The 14749-nt window shown below is 38.2% G+C and overlaps 1 protein-coding gene across 2 annotated transcripts in view; it reads right to left on the bottom strand.

Annotated features, from left to right (window-relative positions):
• Window positions 1-14749, bottom strand: part of LOC139691814 (matrix metalloproteinase-2-like) — a 595651-nt gene that overhangs the window by 265733 nt on the left and 315169 nt on the right. The window lies entirely within an intron of this gene.

The following is a 14749-nucleotide window of genomic DNA, read 5'->3' as shown; positions in this document are numbered from 1 at the left end:
CATTGGGTTGTGATTAGAAAATATTTACACATTTTGAACAAAAGTTCGCGCTAGAACAATATATGCTCTTGGCAATTCAGTCGATTAGTCGAATTTTTTACACTAATTAGTCATCATCAAATAAATGAACAAGCCCATTAAGGAATAATTAAACGCGGTCCGGGCCAGCGGATAACCTACGATCGCAGAAAATCTGCTGGAACTTACTCAGATAAAATAAAAAAGATGGTAGGCACGTAACGGACAGAATTCAAACGGAATAGTATTGCCAGGTCAAAATGAGTAGGATTAATCGGTTATTCAACGAATAAATTTATGCCTAATGACTTTCCACCAATACTGATTCAACAAAGCTGAATTATATAACAATATTAACCAGGCTTTTTTCTCTTTCCTGGTACTCCACATGATAAATTTCCTTTCTGTTGAATATAACTCAAAAAGAATTATAAAAATTACATATAAACCTCATTTACTTAATTGTGCACTCATATCCCCCATTTTGCTATTTTACAAAAGGTACAACTGAAATAAGATCCATTTCGTATTGTTTAAATGTTTTTTGTTAATTAAGTTGCAACAGTCATATGCGTGAAATTCACCATCAATCATAAAGGAGTTAAAAAAAGGCTGGAATCACGTCAAAGAAAATATGCCTATAAATCCAACCATTGAATGTCATGGTTATGAGAATAGCAAACATTGAAAATTAAATCCATGGATTCCCCGCTACAAAATGATACATATTCACGCACCCAAGGGAGCCGCATTGAGCAGAACCGCAAATTTCCAGCTCGGGTCCATTAACATCAATTCTCATTTAAGCCAAGCGCGACTCCTGCTCTGGTTTCCATTCTAAATCTCCCAGATTTAACACTTCCTCGACTGGGATGTTTAATGAGGGTGATTTTCAAAGTTCACATGAAATTTTCAGAAACCTATTAGTTCGTTACTGAAATGAGAAAATCAATAAATTGATTTATAAATTTAACTTCCTACTCGGGCATTAGAATATTTTTAGGTATACTTTTAAATATTTTCAATTGCAACTAACTAATAAATGGTATTACTTTCTTTCCCGGAACAATAAATTTCCTGGTCCTTGCAGATAGTAGCAAGAAAAACATGGGGAAATATACACTTACTTGACACTAAATGAAATGTTTATCGAAGTAAAACAGTTGTAATTCAATTAAATATTTTAAAGATTCACTTAAGGAGAAAACAACTAAAAGAGTTTAACATTAAGAGTCCGCCACAGCTTGACACTAGCAGCAATGTAATGCATTGAATAACAGCATGAACTCAGTTAGTTATCAACGAGGGCAACGAAATTTCCCGTTTAAATTAACGGCACATATATTCATTTAAGACATACGTTTGGCTTTCAAGATACCGCTGTCAAATCTCTATTTAACAATAATAGGAAAGGAAGAAAGATTAATGTCCCACAATTTTTTATTCAAAATCTAATTGAACGTGACAATAAAATTACGATAGCTAGATACTTTTTATCACTAGCGGATTTCGAATACTCCCTCACCTGAGTTGCAATTGGTTTACTACTAGAATTGATACAACACTAGAGACATTTTATTGCCTACGAGATCCGAATATAATATGTAGATGCCAGGAGAATAGAAATAAATGTATAAGTATGTTAGCAGTTTGATTGCGTCTTTGTGTTCTAGTCCTAGTGTCAAATATTCAACCCTTTTATTGATGGCTATGAAAATGTGGCAAGGCTTTCCTAATTTAAAAAACGATCTCCTAAAAATGGGTGGCGTTGAGTTTAATTATCATGGTAAAGAGGATTGTTGTTTCCAAAGGGAGCATCATCCCATTAGCGATATCTTAGCATTTTTTTATAACGACACCAAACGGAAGGGGTCATATAAATATAGGCGCGATGGAATAAATTTCCAGCATGAAAGGAATGGATTGAATTTTTATTTTCAAATTTATCATTCTATTCGCTGCCCTATAACATTTTATAGCTTCCGAGGGCCATTACGGAAACGCTACCGGAAAATACCAGCCCCGACAAGCAAAACCAAATCCTGGTTACAAGCACGTCGACCGCTGCTGAGAGGAACTGCATCGAATACCAACGACTTTCCTATCACATCGATTACGGGCAATCGTCAAAATGTGCGCACGGCGCATCCTGATCAGCACTCAGCGGCGGGGAAGGGCGATCCGATATTATTTCAGTGACTCAAACCCACCCCTCTCCCCCCAATAAGCACTACATGATGGAAGAAGCGCAAGTGAATTCCTACTAAGGCATCACCCATCCAACGGTAGATGTCACCACTTCCTCCAGAAAGGATGGCATGTGGCACGCGGTATCTATGCGAAACTCGTTTTTTGAACTCACGCCCTCTGCAAACGAATCCCACTTCGAACTGCCGACCCCCGCTGCGATTGCCGGAAGTCGCGTATGTACGATGATTATAATTGTGACATCACCGCCAGACCCACCGGAAGCGAGAAGAGAATTCCTTTAATCGATTTTTACAGCAGCTGGTCAAGGGTGATGGAGGGACCACGTCCTATAAATAATCGCTCGCTGATAAAGGAAAAAAATCGCCTAGAGTCATTGGGTTAAAAACATCGCATGAATAAAAACTCGGTAAGAAACAACAGCAGATACCAGTGAGTTATTAGAAAAGCATCAATTAATTCCTAGTGCGGCGCATTCGACACTTGATGCATCGATTCTTTCTAGTTAATCCCAAATAACTACGAGTAGGTATATTATGCTAATTAGTTAAAACCCGACTCTGACATCAAAATAGAAATGGTTCTAATTCCAATTATGAAGAATGGACCATTATTGGCAAGCCCTTCTAATCCGGACCGCGAATCTTATGCGAATAACAACTCAAAATCGGTAAGATAGGAATAGAACTACGGTTGTACACACCTTTCTTTAATTTGCTCATTGCACGATAAAATTCGTAAGCAAAAGCAACCTACTTCATAATATTAAGTGCCCTGAAATTACTCATGAGAAAAGCATTAATAAGGACATTTAATTAGCCCTAATTCCTTGATTGCAAAATATGTTTTAAGGTAGGTAATTCTCAAATTTCTCAAGCTCAAATTTCCTAAAAAATATATCTCACTCATTAACGTGTACAAATTACGACCATAACTGAAGAGTAGGCATTAAAATCAAGCATTCGGTGCTGAAAAAGTGAGCCTAGAGATATCTTTTTAATGATCAATAGGTAATGATAGTTACATTATCTTTAGTTCCTTTCATTTCGGGCATCAGCTGTGGGTTATGACCCGAAAATAAAAGCGATTTTTCGACGTCATCGAACATCTGGTGTAAGGATAAAAAGAGGACCCCTACATCCCCCTTCTCTCTCAATAACAAACCAACTTCAGGATAACCCTCCATTCCATCAACTAGGCCAATTACGAGGGAGGATTGAGTATTTGCGCCGCTTGTTACTCATATTCTCTTTCGTACATCGACCTTCGCGCGTCATGAAGACATCCACATCTGCCCATCTAATCCACTTTGCTGGGCATTACGCCTAATGTAAATTGGAAAATGCGTTTTTGGGGGTCGGAGATAAACATGAGCTCGCCGCTTTTGGGAGTGGTGGGGGCTGATTGGGATATTGCGAATGGGTGATACCATTATGCGTGCGCCAATTATTGGAGAACTAATTTGCTGCCATTCGTCGGGACGTCGCGTCGGCTGCTCCATGGCGGTGAAGGTTTGCGGAAAGTATAGTCGGGTTGATGATAAACGTGCGGCTGCAGCGATGGAGGTTGACATAGCCACAAAAGAATTGACCCCTCGCGAACGTTCACCAAATCCATTAGTCAATTTACAAAGGTCACATAGATAGTCACGAATGAAAAAACCTCTTTCCCATATCAAATCTTGAGCAATGCTAGGAAGCGATGATAAATGATGCCACAGACGTATTGCCGTTGGTTCTGAACGGTTAAATTACATGCGTTTGTTAAACGTGACCTGCAGTTCCGAGTAACAAACCTGCGGTAACACTGAATTATTCGGATGAGTTTTCCAGTGCGAAAAAATGTTTATTTCTTTGTGGTAGGCGTGCGAACATTTTTCACTTGAGAACATTGAAATATTCCAACGTCTCCCCTTCCTTACACACGACTATGGTCCTTTCCTCGGCGTTTATCTTAAATATTACGATATTGATTGTATTCGAGAACTTGTTACAAATAGGTAGTCAAAGCAGAAATTCAATTTTACCCACTTTTTCCAGGCTAAATTGAGGATATGAATGTTTACGATTAATATTTAATACTGTTGATTAAGTTGATTGAAATTGTCTCGAATATAGCAGAAGAGAAGTAAGACGGGATCAAAGTCAAGGGACGCATGCATATGCCGTGTAAAAGGTAATGGTGGTGATACCATCTAAGACTTATCAGGTCTGACTCATTAGAAAGAACGATTCAAGGTTGAAGGGATAATTTAATACTCAATACATTATATGGGAGTCGATAAACCTTTTTCAAAATGTTGAAAAACATACAAAAGGATGAAATATCATTACGAAAGAACATGAATTTTGGAATTCCGGCATGAAAAATATTGCCATGGCACATTATTTCATTTGGTCAACTTCCAAATGGTGATAATTCAAATATTCTTAGGAAATGGAACTTAGCAATAATTGCTTCAATTAATGAATTAAGCAGTTTCCACAATTACCACAATTTTTTTAGATTAATATTTCATATTAGGACGTTACCACCTTTTGAATTAAAGTGACTCCACCAAGCAATCTTTTCTATTTCGTTTTTATTCCATATCATGTCAAACTCATAGTATTAGTATAAAAGCCATTCGAATTTGGCGAATTAAATGATGAAAAATCGTCACGAAGTGTGTTCTGAATTAAGCATGAATCAGATAATACTGATTATTACTTTGTAAAATACAAAATCTGAACAATGCGCTCTGATTGAAAATTTTACATTGATATAAAAAAAGAATGCACAAAAAATGATAACCTGTACACAGAAAATATTTCCTCGCCACAATTATATCTGTGACGGTGCCTGAGCAAATTTGTAAAGATAGTGGGCCTTATCTACGAGTAAATACGCAAGCATAGATCTATGAATTAAACATTCACGCTAAATGTAGGCATTACCTATAAACATAAATAACATGCTCGTAATGGAGTTGAAACACGACTTCATGCTATGCATTAATTAACGCAGCCATCCAGAATGTGAAACAAATATTATATCTAAGATAGCTGTTTTATGAAATTATGTGATGACGCTAAGGAGAGTTTCAAATGTAATGAACAATTGCGCATTATCCTCCTCAACGATTCACTCGTATTGAAAGGAGTTCCTTTTCGGCGAGGTTGTCTAAATTCTATTAGAGTAAGAGAATAATACTGAAAATACAGGGTTCGTCCGGAAAATAAGTGTACTGACTCCTGGGCTGGGCGCGCCTGAAGCGGCGCGCCCAGCACCGCTCTGACGGGCTGCGATTGGAGGGGGGTATGTTGGCAAGCGACGCTGAAAAAGGCAGTCGGCTCTGAGCTGTGGTGTAGTGAGGAGCTCTGTTAACACGAACCTCCACGCTCGACCCACGTCACGGAACGCGATGCCGAAGCAGCGTCATTCCATCAAATTTGCGGTAAAGCTTGGGAAATCGTCTACCGAAACTGTCGGTATGATTAACCAGGCTTACGGGGAGTCAGCCATGTCCAGAAACATGATCTTTCGGTGGCACAAGATGTTCGTGGAGGGCAGAGAAGAGGTCGACGACGAGTCTTCGAGAGGTTCCCGATGATGCCTTCGCGGGAGCGTTCCAGGAATGGGAACGCCGCTGGAACAAGTGTATCGACTCACAAGGGTCATATTTTGAGGAATATTAGCTTAAGATATGTAAAAGTGTAATAAATTTTTTTTCCTGAGCTCAGTACACTTATTTTCCGGACGAACCCTGTACATATATACCCACAAACCACAAGAATGCATCACACTGGAATAATTGAATATTTTACCACCCTGCCATTACACTAGTCTCATTCTAGTACACTCTCCATTATTCCTCTAGATGACCAATGCTAAATCCTATTATAAATAAACCACGGTTTTCACGAAAATGTCACTGTTTTCGAGCAATTGTTCCCAAACTGTTTGAGGAAGAAAACTGATGAATAGCTAGTTTCTATTCATGCGCTATGTAGCATAGAATATCTTCCATTCCAATACACTAAATGCCAAGAAATACACTCAACATTCACAAAAAATATACATAATAAAACGATAATAACGACAATTGTGAGAAATATGGCAGTCACACTGAATAGGGATGATTAGTGTTGATCATGTTTTACTTTCATTGGAAATTATTTAGCCCGCTCTGAAGATTCCCCGCGGCAACAAATCATTTGGTATCAACAACTCGTACCAAGCCTCCTGATTTTTACTGTGTTCCACGCTAATGGCACAAGCCTGAAATGAAAAATATTTACTTACACAGCACAGGGCCATACAAATTTTCTCAATCAAAAGGTTCATGTACAATGTGGCAGTAATTACTTGATGCTTAATCTCACTATGATATTACTTCTGAGCAAGCGGAAATTCTTGAGACGTAGTGGTGTCGCTTCCGGCGTGGGTTGGCCCTGGAGGAAGAGAGATTTGAGGCAAACCTGATAAGAGCGTGGTTATGAGACTTTGGCTCCAGAAGTTTTGCTTTGAGACCGGCAATACTCAACACACATAATCCGCGTGCATACCCAACTCCCAAGGCCGCATACTAACCACGAGTCTAGGGTTGCCCACTATTGATTCAAGGAATTCTCAACACTTCCCCTACACACGACGTAGTACATATTTAAAAAGCGTATCCTTCATTTCCGGTCCCTAAACCCTAGAGGGAACCCTTGAAAAGCGTTATCCCCCATGCAGCTTACACCGCTCCTTCGACACTCCACCACACGTGTTGGGCGTAGCTAAAATAAAACCCGAAATACCCCGCGGTGGAACAAAAACTCGCGGAGGGGACACTACCCTTAGCAAGCAAACAAAAGAGGATGAAGCGAACGCCTTTCCGTCGGGTTTCTTCGGTCGAAAGAACACCACCGCTAGGCCGAAGTAGAAAGCCTCTTGCGGAACCATCGCCTACCTTCATTAGGATAAAAAAGTAATTTGAAATATCCAGGATATATTTAAATTTAAACATCATATTCATCCAAACGAGGGGATTGAGATTGGTGCGGTGGCTGTCGTACTGGCTTCCCATCCAGAGGGCTCGGGTTCAAATTCCGGCGGTGTTGAATATTTTCAGAGGTATCTCGATCCCTACTTGAGGTGCTTTGTGGAGGGCACTTTGAGTGAGTACGCCGTCCGTCGGATGGGACGTTAAGCTGTGGACCCCTTGGCACCTTTCGTAGAGAGTAGGCTAATGCTGACGCCGGGTTTCTCTCCACTCTTCATCCTTTCTTGTCCATCCCCTATGGCCCAAATGACCTCAGCTGTCGGTCGCCTCCCCTAAAATACTACTACTACTACTAATCATCCAAACGATTTTTTGCCAAAGTCCATCCATGAGTAATGTGACTCCTCAAAGCTAGCTCATAGATCCATCTTCACAATAGCCCGCAAACTGGCGGAACGGAGTATGCTGGAGCAAGATATTATCCATAGAATAGGAGAGGAAAAAACTAGTAGTATTTGATATAATTTCCGGTCCTACAATGAGACATGAATGTGAATTATCTAATGAAAAACGACAACAGTTCAAATAAGGTTTGTTCGGTAGGATATCGCAGTTCTGACAGCCGATTTAATGCAGGATTTGGATTATTTAGTCGATGTCGCAAATATGACCACCCCATGCACACAGTTGCAATTAGGCAATGGTATTCACCGGGTTTTAGAGGTTTCTGTTACAGATTTTACTGAAATTCTGTGGGGTTTTCTGCCCTTGAGAATCACCCTTTCACAAATGGAAGGCTTTCCCTTATGGCCATTTAAAAAAAGTAATATTTCAATTAGATGAATCATACATTATCACAGAAGCCTTAGTTAAAGAAATTAAAATGTTCGTAACCAAAGGCTATCATTATATATTAAACAGGCAATAATCTCACTGAAACAAATGGTTCAATTGTGCAGAGAATATTGCAACGTACAGTAACTCTTCTTAAATGATTTCTAAGAAGAGCCTGAATGTTATTGATACTATTCCGAGTAGCGCCCAAGTCTTCTCTCAACAGCCAACAATCTAGCTTCGATCACAATTCTCGGAAGTGCTTGGAGACGCTTCAGTTCAACCAGCAGTTCCCATAATACTCAACCAATATCCAGCTTTGAAAGCTTAAAAAGATCCAGTCTCTATACAAACCTCTAAAAGAAACATGGGAGATGATTTTGACTTGCTTGGGGTGAAGCCTCTATATATACTGCTCTTACACTTGAAACTATGATATAGTTATCAGTATCTAATTACAAACATGAGCATCAAAATGAAAATTACAATTCGATGCAATCTATTTTTCATAAATTTCTCTGAAAGAAATTTAAAACTGTTAATAAACCAATTACTGCACATTAATGGATATCATGTACAATATTGATATATACCTATTGAACATTTGAGCGTTTTGAAGAGCCATACGAGTATACTTGTACCTTCTACCGCAAACTTAATGAACCTAATGAGCATGGTAAAAAATTATTAATATAGATCGGCATGTACGGGAAATATTCCGACATATTTTTCGAAACAGGCCATTTAAGTTATTAATTGTTAATTTTTATATAATAAACATCATTTCTCCAAATTAAGACTTGAATGTTTTTATAAAGGATTTTCTTAAAGAATTAAGTCCTGAACATTAAAAAGACTAGTCATGCCTTAGCTACCTAGCCTTTCCAATCTTTTCTTTCAATGACTTTTCTTAAATTTAAAAAAATATGGCAGTTCTGCAGTCAGTTACATTTTTTTATCAGTTAAACTTATTCTTCTTTTTCATTTACTAAACATCTTTCTCATTCACTAATTCTCAAGCTTCCTCATAATTTGTAATGTGTTGCCTAAAAAAATTGGATATTTTACGAGAAATCGAGCCGATAAAAGGGCACCCGTAATCAGACGGTGAAACGTTCCACGTAAATTTTCCTAATATTTCCAGTGTTCTCAGTACTTTTCAAGTTTTATTCCCTATAAAGTGTTTCAGACAAGTCTTTCACGTGAATGCTCGCTCTTGATTACGTTTCAGCATCTCATGGTTGTTTTTAATAAAAGAGGCGTTATTCAATTGGCCTTTGTGTTATCGCAAGACGGCTTACTTGAACTTCTGCTGACAAACAAAGCCAATTGAAGCAACCTATTATCGATCATTCACAGGATAGTGGAAAGCGCTTGTTCATAAAAGTTTTTTGTCTACCTTGTAGAATTGGACAGCTAAGACGCCATCACATCACTTCTTCCTAGGAAGGGCTTGATCATGTGCGAACTTCCCGAGAATTTCCTCTCAGGGACACCTGGCGGTTTCATTATCTTATGCTTGAGGACGCAGAATAAAACCTTCCCGACTTCTTTTTTTTGCAAAGTCCACCCGATAGAATAAAAATTGGCAAACGGCGGCAGAGGGCTAATAGGATGGAGCAAAAATAAAAATATAATTGATTTGCGGTGGTTTGGGCCGCCATTAGCCCTGGAGAGTATAGGGCCGACGCCCATTTTCGTGTCTAGTGAAGTGTCCCAAGGACAATGGGGTGACACGCATCCTTGGTTCCAGCCAATCATCGCAAGGGAGGGAATATGGCCGGTATGGGGGGAACTGGCGGGAGGAGGGGGGAGCAAGAAGGGGGGTTTTCAACCACCCACCCTGGCTTCCATATCCTCACCCGTTCTCGCCACCAATTTTCCGATATATTTGGCGAGTAGACAGGGCTCAGCAAGCACTTTTCTCTCCGGAGAAACATTATAAAGCATTATAGTGCTGAAATCTGAAGAAGTGATTGTAGCGATCTTTCTCTGGTAGAGTGATGAAAAATGAATGAAGGACTATAACCTAAGTCAGAAGTTATTTATTTTTTCTAATTGATGTGTCTGATCGAATTGGTAACGATAAACGTAATGAAAAGTCGGAGAACGTCATGAATGTTAAACTTGTTTTTCAATATTTATTCCTCTCAGGCTAAAACTTGATTGACTTCATGAAAATAGGATTTGAGTCTTTTGAAAATTCAAACAGCGATCTAATATAGTCATAAAGCATAAGTGGAAGTCCAAGGAGAGCATAATTACAGTAAAAATTTTGCGTCTATCAACATTCCTATACATCCCATAAGGAATTGAATCTATGATTGAGCGTATAACTGAAACAGTTCCGGTTGAGGATCAATGACAAGAAAATAAATTTGATGATGTTCTGAACATATACGAAAGGTAATTAAAACATTAAAATGGGAGGGCATTAATTGGCGCAGATATCACAGCTCAACTATCTACGAAATGTTTCAGACGAAGATAGGCCAAATTTAGGAGATTAAAAGAAAAATCCTATTTGGCAAAGAAAATTATGCAAAGAGAAGGGAGTTGTTAACAAAGACTTTAAGTGAGGGTCTAAGGAAAAAAATTGTGAGAGATTTTGCACGGAGTGTAATTTTGTGCGAATGGGAAACATGCAGCATTGGGTATTTGCGGCCAGTGTATTAACATAAATTTGAAGGCTTATGAGATCTGGTTGTGGGTAAGAATGAAAAAATAAAGGGTGCACAAAAGAAAACAAATAAAGAAGAAATAGACAAGACAGGGGAAGAAGACGGAATATTTGCACCAAAGCCAGTGGCGGAGGGGAGATTGTTGAGCAGAGTAGAGGGAGGAAAAGAATAGGCTTGTTGAATAAAATGGAAGACGGTAGAACGCATGCGGGGTTGAAAAATAGTATACTGTGGTACATGATGTTGCGATTTATTTTACTGTAAGGCGGGACTTGAAATGGTAGCGGTGCTCAGTTGCCGAGTCATTAAATATTTGCATCGGCTGGAAGAATATATATATAGTAATGACATTTCATAAGTTTAACTTTTAAATAATCGTCAGCGGATCTTACAACAAGCTAATAGCGTTGACGGTAATCTAAAAGAAAGACGTACATGTTTCGTATCAATTGGTTCGTGCTTCTACAAAGCGACCTGCCGAATTACTTCAACAACTGAATTAAGTATTTACCGCACTAGGAAATTGAAATATAGTATGATAAATTTACTACAATTATTTTTCTTATGTAGAATAATCTTTACGTTATGTATTTTGAAGTTGAGACTCGCACTACAAAAACATCATTTAAATTTTAGTCACGATCGATAGATAAAAGGGATAATCCATAAGTAACAATATTAACTCAACCCATATATATTCAGTGTCAAAAAATATGTATTTATTACGGAATAAATACGACTCTACATTCCCTGTTTCTAACAGAGATTAGAAAGTTAAATGGTTAAAAAAGAACTATGAGACTTCCATCTACGTATGTGATTAAAACCATCATCCATACGTTTCCCTCCTGAAATGGCTGCATTTCCCTTAACAGAAAGTCCAAATGTGGACAAAGCGTCCAGTCACTTTGAATTTATTTTCTAAATAGACTGCCGCGTAAGGAAAAATAATGAATAAGTGGAAGCTCATGATGCCAAGATTATGCCCGTCCATCCTAAATATTACTCGCAAATGTTTGCTTCTAATTGAGTTGATACACGTTTTTTAACTATGTGTGTGATCATCCTAAGCCATTTTCATGAAAAATGAAATTGTCTAAGTATACTATGAAAAAATAAACGAGAATAGAGCGTATTAAATGAGTCAATTGTACAAAGTGCCTAATACTTCGCCACAACCTTCCATTTGGGCACCTGATTTTTGAAACCTGTCATCTCTTGTTTCCGTCTGTGTTAATTCAATATAAAATGTTCACAATTTCAAATTTTCCAACTTAATCGAATGGTTACGGCTAAAATCAAGAGCTGCTATATTTTTATAGGAAAAACTTTAATTTTATACCTAAGCACACCTAAAATGAAGGATTCCTACAGCCTTTCCTTGCCGACTTTGTTCAAATTTCCAAGAATAGACTAGCAAAAATTAAGAATTAAAAATAGATATAAGAAGTAATGGGGTAGCTACTCTCATAAACTGCATGTATCCAGCATAAAATGCACAAATGCAGGAAGATACATAATTTCACCGTAATTCAAAGAATACTAATAGTGTAATGCGCTCGCACTTCTCCCACTTCCTTCAATAGTTTCCAATGATGAATCATTTATCTATCAAAAGTGAAAAATTAAATCTACCTTAAGTAATAAAATCTGGAAGCCAATTTTATGACCAGGGATCAGGGAGGAAAGAAAGAACGGATATAATCTAGCAAGCTCGACGCGGATACATGCTAACAGTACGACAGACAAAGGGTTATCACACGCGTCGAAACACAAAACTCTTGTTCCTGAGAGAAGCACGCGCAATATACCCTAAGTCAACTTATGCATGAGGTGCTAGGTTGTTGTATCTCTGCTCTTAAAACCTTTCCCTTGCGCGAAATTAATTAAATTTCAAGGCAGGCAAGTGGTAGTAAAAGCGGTCTCCAAAATTACACTGAATCAAAGACAAAGAAAGGGCATGAGATACTCAGTTATTATGCCCACAAAATCCGTTATACCTCCAAAATATTTGATCCGAAATAAAAAAAATGAGTACACAGCTGATATTTTATACGAATTTCATCAATAGCTACTCGCAGGTTTTCGTTCATAAAAGATGGTTTTCGCAAAATGCTTAAACTTACTTGTTCAAAATGCAGTGATAAAGAAAAGGGATAAATATCCATGTGGAATGAAGATGGGAATATAAGACGTGCATATCAGTCAACGGTGCTTTACCAAATTAACGAAAAAGCAATAACATGAAGTCCAACCCGCAAACGCCGCACGACTCAACAAAATTTGACTTTAACAACGGCGGTTATAGGATTTGTACCATACAAGGAGAGAACTCAATGAGAATAAATGTGACTCTCAAAGAAAATTAAAGGGTATTACAATCACGCAAAAACTAAGATTTAAATGTAAACATTTTTTATTAATTCGTACAGTATAGCAAAAGCATGAATAATTCAAAATTAGGCACAGTAATACCGAAGTGATGCATTTTTATTCCCAGGGATCCCTGTCTTAAGAAGCTGCGGGAGGACTCTAGTAACAACACCAAAGTGGTTATCATAGAAAGCTGAAGTTAAATAAACCCATAAAATAATCATGTTAATATTTCTTGTTACAAATAATAGCCAATCATATTTATACAAACTATAAGGATGTCAGCTTAAGAAATTAGTTCAATAAACATGGAGAGTCTGCACTCTCGCTGCAAAAAGAAAATACGACGAACAATTCACATTAACTGAGAAAGATCTTCGCAAGAATTGGTGATTTTATTTTATCTTTGATATCCTGAAGTGCACTTATTCGTTTTATATTGCATTCATAAAATCCACCCGAAAACAGAACATACGTTGAGAAAACGAATTAGGAGTTACGCGTGGGAAAGCACTCGCTCAGATTTATGCTACCACACCCGACATAAAAGCAACGCGGGTCGTATACATGTCGCGGCGAGGCTTTCAACTGTAACATTACTAGCCTCCTCCCATTGCCGTCTTCGCAAAATATCGACGGATATACAAAAAATAATACGCTTTTTATCGAAATATTATAAATCTAAAGCACATAAATTGCCCTTGAAACTGTAGCAATGATAAAAACGTGGCGTGAATTGCCTCTCACTCGTTGAATCCATTTAGGATTGAAGGTTGTGTATTCCCTCCATGCAATAAAGACAAGAAAATTTTCATTTTCACATGCATGTAAAGATATATTCTAGCAAGGTTAAAACGACTGTAAGTGTTTTCAAACTGTCTGGATCTTATATCAATGAAGCTTTGCTGCATTCGTTGTGAATAATAAGGATTTACTATTTTTTATTTTGCATCTCATTTCAATGGATATGTAGGTGAGGAATGGGTAGGACTGGAGGCAGGAGTGACAGTAGGAGGGCAATTCATAAAAACAGTTAGATTTTCGGATGATCAAGCATTAGTAAAAGGTCAGCCAAGATGGTACAATCATTATTGAGAACATTAGAAAACCAGTGCGTTAAATATTAGAAGAAGATTAATGTGAACAAAAATAGATTAGGCTTTCGAGAAAGAGGAAGGATAAGTTTAAAGTTACAAGGTTTGTATAAAAAGTATCGGTAAATTTTTTCCTGATGTGTGCGTGAAGTACTGAATTCAGCCCATCGGCTAAGTGTGCAAATGATCGCAGATCGTATTGGCATTGATAAGTTGGCAATGTATCACTGAAAATTTGCCGATGCGAATGATCTGCACCTAATTCGTCCCAAAGGTCTTGACGGACGGCCAGGAGTAGGGCCAAGGCTCTGTATGCGAAAACCTGCAGGCGTTGAAGAAAACCCCGGCTTTTTTGACAGTCCCAACTTGACAACAGCAGACTCTTTTCTATTCCCAAAAGTGAAATCCTCCCTCAAAGGATACCACCATGGGATCCTAAGTCCCGTCCAAGAAGCTTTCGCGCGTACCCTTAAGAACCATCCGAATCCGCCCACAGAGGGAGCATAAAAGTCGTGGAAAAGCCATTGGCAAAAATGTGTTGGAAAAAATTGGCAAAATTCGAACACCAAGAA

Source organism: Hetaerina americana, unplaced genomic scaffold, assembly GCF_022747635.1.
Source record: "Hetaerina americana unplaced genomic scaffold, ioHetAmer1.1.p SCAF_4, whole genome shotgun sequence".
In the NCBI taxonomy this organism is placed as follows: Eukaryota; Metazoa; Arthropoda; class Insecta; order Odonata; family Calopterygidae; genus Hetaerina; species Hetaerina americana.
Note: the sequence above shows the minus strand (reverse complement) of the source record. Positions and strands in the feature narration are given on the sequence as shown.